General features: G+C 42.4%; 1 pseudogene; it reads right to left on the bottom strand.

The window, feature by feature from the left end:
• Nucleotides 1-2,989: 2,989 nt before the first annotated feature.
• Nucleotides 2,990-4,307, bottom strand: LOC141089620 (polymerase delta-interacting protein 3 pseudogene; annotated as a pseudogene).
• Between the last annotated feature and the right edge of the window lie 591 nt (nucleotides 4,308-4,898).

Genomic DNA, 4,898 nt, shown 5'->3' with positions numbered 1-4,898 from the left:
TGTGCATTGGTTGACAATGAGGAAGAGGAGGAGGAACAGGAGCTACTTTCCTGCGCTATAGATGGTACTACAAGCACAACTGTCATACTGTCTGTTCAGTGAGGATGGCCTGAGGACAGGGAGGAGGAGGAGAGCATGGTTAGTCGTCTTCTGTGTGAGGACATGGAAGTCTTGCCTGTTAGCAGTCTGCCATGCATGGCTGACTTTATGTTGCGCTGCCTTTCCCATGACCCTCATATTCTCCAAATTGGGTGACAGTCATTACTGGTTGGTGACACTTCTAGACCCATGCTACAAGGAGAACTTTCAATCTCTTCTTCCAGAGGCAGACAGGGGTACTAAAATGGTGCAGTACCAGAAGGCCATTGTTGTGGAATTATTAAAAAAATTCCTGCCTGAAAACATCGGAGGCAGAGGTCACAGTTTGTTGGCCAAACAAGGGGTACAGTTAAGAGAGACACAACTCCAGTCCAGCAGAGGCAGGGGAACACTGGCAAATTTCTGGGAGCGTTTTCTCAGACCCTCTCATAGCAAAGTTTTGGAGGATGCTAAGAGAGTGCTTTGCTGACCGTACCAACGTCCTCCATGATTCCTGAGTGCCTTTTAATTATTGGGCATCCAAGCTAGACACATAGCATGAACTGGCTTTCTACGCTTTGGAGGTCCTGGCCTGACTTGCCGCTTGCATTTTGTCAGAGTGGGTTTTTAGTGCCGCTGGTGGAATTATAACTGATAAGAACATCCGCCTGTCAGCTGAAAATGCTGACAGGCTGACTCTCATAAAAATGAACAAGGGCTGGATTGGGCCAGACTTCTCAGCACCACCGAATGATAACAGCGAAACATAACCTCAAATCCAGTGTAATTTTTTGGGAGGTATATTCCCATGGACTTCTTTACACCCACACATGGGTATACGCTTCCTGATTTTGTCTATTTACTGTTATCCTCCTCCTTCTGCTCATCCTCATCAGCCAAAACCACTAAATCACCATGGTGACGGTGATCTGTGATGCAACAGCCACATTATTGTGTTAAAGGGTGTTTTTGATGCCCGTAAAAATTTTTTTACACATTATGATGATGTATACCCCCAGGGATACACAAGTATAGGAGACCTGCTCCTTTAAACTGGGAAAACATTTTTAGGAGGCCATTCTCCACTTCTCTTCCGACACCACCACAAGATCACCAGGGTGAACGTGTTCCATGATACAACATCCAAGTAATTTTTTTCAAGGGTGTTTATGATGCCCATTCCAAAAAATTTTAAACAGTATGTTGAGGTGTACCCCCCAGGGGGAAATGTTTGGCAGCCCATACACTTAAGGTACTGTCACACTTAGCGATGTACCAGCGATCCCGACCAGCAATATGACGCGGTCAGGATCGCTGGTACATCGCTAAGTGGTCACTAGTGAGCTGCCACACAGGAAGATCTCGCCAGCGACATCGCTGGGGAAGGGGGTTGCTACTTACCTGTCACACTAGGCGATCCTGCATCCTCCCGCCCGGCTCCACACTCGTCGCTCGTCTCTCCACAGGAAGCGCCGCAGGAAGCTGACGACGAGAAACAGTCCTGGACGTTCTCGCGCGATCAGCGATTACCAGCGGGGGAGCCGGTCGTAGGTAAGTATCAGACACAGCAATATCGCTAGCAATATCGCTATAACGTCACAAGTTATAGCGATATTGCTAGCGATATCGCTTAGTGTGACAGGCCCCTTAGTGTATGGGCATAACAAGAATAGGAGACCCACTCCTTTAAACAGGGAAAACATTTTTTAGGAGGTCATCCTCCACGTCTCTTTCAATACCACCACTAGATCACCAGGGTGAACATGCTCCATGATGCAACAGCCACGTTATTGTTTTCAAAGGGGTGTTTTTAGTGTCAGCAGAGTTCACCTATCATTTCTTGTGTCTCCCATCCCAATGAGGAGTTCAAATAAATATCAATTTTAAAAAAATAATAGGGTAACCTAATTTGGTTATGTTAAAACTGTTGTTTAGCAATTCTTTCAAACTAAGACGACGAAGTCAAGGATCCTATATAGGTTTCCCATGCTTTTTCTTTAATATTTCCCCCTGAAAGGGGATCCTTGTACTCTAATGTGAATGTATTTCATGTTAAATGATGTTTTCTTTTCAATAAAAACGTTGAAACTAAAAAAAATAATACGGTAGTACAGGAAGAGCAAATTGATAGTTGTGGCATGGCACTGCACCCTGCCTACACTTAAGAAATTTTTTTTTATTACCAAGATTTAAATAAAATTTGTAAATGCAGATGAAGTTGATAGAAAACCCATAATCTGTGTCCTCCCAGCATTGCTCTGTACACATCTCAGTACATAGATCACTATTAGCATGATCTACTTCCCATCAGCATTTCTCTGTATTCAGATTACAAATATCACAACATGCTTCAGCCGCAGAGCAATAAGTATTGCCTACAATTGTAGAGTTCTGGATGACATTTTCACAGTGTGAAACATTAATTAGGCATAAAAAATTTTTAGTCTAGAACACAGTAATTCCTTCCTCTCATTTACTGGAATATGTAGGCCTTTATATCCATTTGGAGGCATCCAGATATTAAAACTACAAAACAAAAAAGATTATCTTTTAAGCAGAAACAGATTATTGAAGAAATTTAAACAAGTTATTCAACATTTAGCCTCCCTTGACATAACAGTAGAACCATAACCATGCTGGATCAGAATACTAGAGCAAGGGTAAAACAGAAATTATTGAGACAATAACGCAACTGCCCCACAACGAAGGTGAATTGTACTACAATGCTGGGAACAGGATTGATTGTCCAATGTCTGATGGCAGACTCCTTCAAAGATCAACTACTGTACCTGCTAGTGATCAGCACTATACAAAACACAAGAAGCAAAATGAAGGTTTTTTAAGGAGTCTCTGGGCCCATATGTGACTTGGGAATCTCTGTTATTACAGTCTCCAATTTGTGTTGGTCTCATCAGAGCTTAATCTCAAATGCAGTTGGTTGGATGACTGCTGATGACCCTGAGGATTTAAATAGTGCTTTTAAGATAGTATCAGGATCAACTTCAGCTGGAGGATTTGATTCAACACTGGAGGAGGAGGTTGTGTTTCTTCTAGAATCACCTTCCTTATTTGATGGGGTGTCACTTAATCTTTGAAGGATGGGCTGGTCTGATGTTATCACACTACCATTCAAATGAAGATTGCATTTGATTGGTTGTCGATCTAGGTATCTGTTGTTGTATTTTTTGTAGGCACCAATTGCATCTTCTTTTATTATAAACATAACCTCTGCAACTCCGTAACTCAACAAGCGGGCAAGCTTCAAGGCACCGTATACTCATAAAAGCTACATGATATCTTCCTCTGTGACTCTTGGATACAAATTATTAACGGTTACTTTTTTGCCTTCTAAAGGGCTAAAGGCAGACTCTTTTGGAGTCTGCCCTACGGAAGAACTGTCCTCCTTTGTGACAAGTGTCCATGACACGGTGGTTAGAGCCTTTGTGTGCAATAAAGGCGGCGAAGTCTCGTGCTGAGTAGACATGTAAGCTGTGCATGCATCATCATATACCACTTTAGTAAGAGGTAAAGTTTGCAGAAGGGAAAATGAATTTCCAGACATTCCCGACCTTTTTTGCACAGTGTTGGCAACTGTGATTTTAATCTTCTTGGTAGGGATGTGGGAAAGTTCCAAGTCGTCATCAATACCATCATCGTCCATATCTTGTAAAGAGGAAATCTGTGGTTTATCTGGTTCGTAGTTAGTAACTTTTATTTGTATTCCTTTAACATTGTTCATTACACCTGAAGAAATAGTTTTCGGCTGTGAAATTTTTATGATTTTGGTAAAATTTATGGGTGAAGATGAAGAACCTTGTGCCACGGGTGAATTGATAGTTAGGTCAGGTGCACTCCTCTTTAAACTTAGTTTTTCACGAGCATCCATCAGTTTGGTTGGTTGTCCTCCAACACTGATCTGTTGCTTTCCAGAATTCAGCATCTCACGAGCATCTTGCACTTTACCCTTTATATGGAAACGTGTGTCTTTGGCAACCAATTTTTCACAGGCATCTTTTATGCCTAGCTTGAGATGCGCATCTGTTACAGCTATCTTCTGAAGGGCATCAAACGCATTCCGGTATTTGGTGGTGGGTAAATGACAAATAATTGTACGCTGGATCCTGGATCTCATACCTCCCGCAGCCCCCGTTATTAATCCTGTACGTTCCCATTCCTGCCGTCACCATGCCCCTTTTCCTGATCACTTCATCCAACGACACGTACATCATATTTTTGCTACAAACCTGCACCTTCCCAGCAGCAACTGTGTATGAAGCCACATTATAGTTTTCAAGGGTGTTTATGATGCCCGTAAAATAAATGTTGACACAGTATGTTGATGTGTACCACCCAGGGGGAAATGTGTGTCAGCCCATACACTTAGTGTATGGGCATTACAAGTATAGGAGACCCACTCCTTTAAACAGGGAAAACATTTTTAGGAGGCCATCCTCCACATTTCTTCCTAGGGGGATTGAAGTGCGTACAAATTTGGGGCAGGCCTTGTATTCACTTTATGGGCAAATTTTATGTGACTTAAGAAAATTATAATAATGGGAACTTTGGTTTCATGTGGCCATCCAGTACGTGGGTTCAAGGGCTTATTGGGGTGCATGTATCTTTGGTGCAGGGCGGGCCTTGCATTCAATACATAAGGGAGTACAAAATGAATAATGTGAACTTGGTTTTCATATGGTCATCCAGAAGTTGGGTTCAAAGGCTTATTGGGGTGCGTATAACTTTGGTGCAGGGCAGGCCTTGCATTCAATGCATAAGCAAACAGTATGGGAGTACCAAATGAATAATGTGAACTTGGTTTT

Source organism: Dendrobates tinctorius, unplaced genomic scaffold, assembly GCF_039654945.1.
Source record: "Dendrobates tinctorius isolate UK_male_01 unplaced genomic scaffold, ASM3965494v1 ptg000046l, whole genome shotgun sequence".
Classification (NCBI taxonomy): Eukaryota; Metazoa; Chordata; class Amphibia; order Anura; family Dendrobatidae; genus Dendrobates; species Dendrobates tinctorius.
This window is presented reverse-complemented; position numbering and strand designations above follow the sequence as displayed.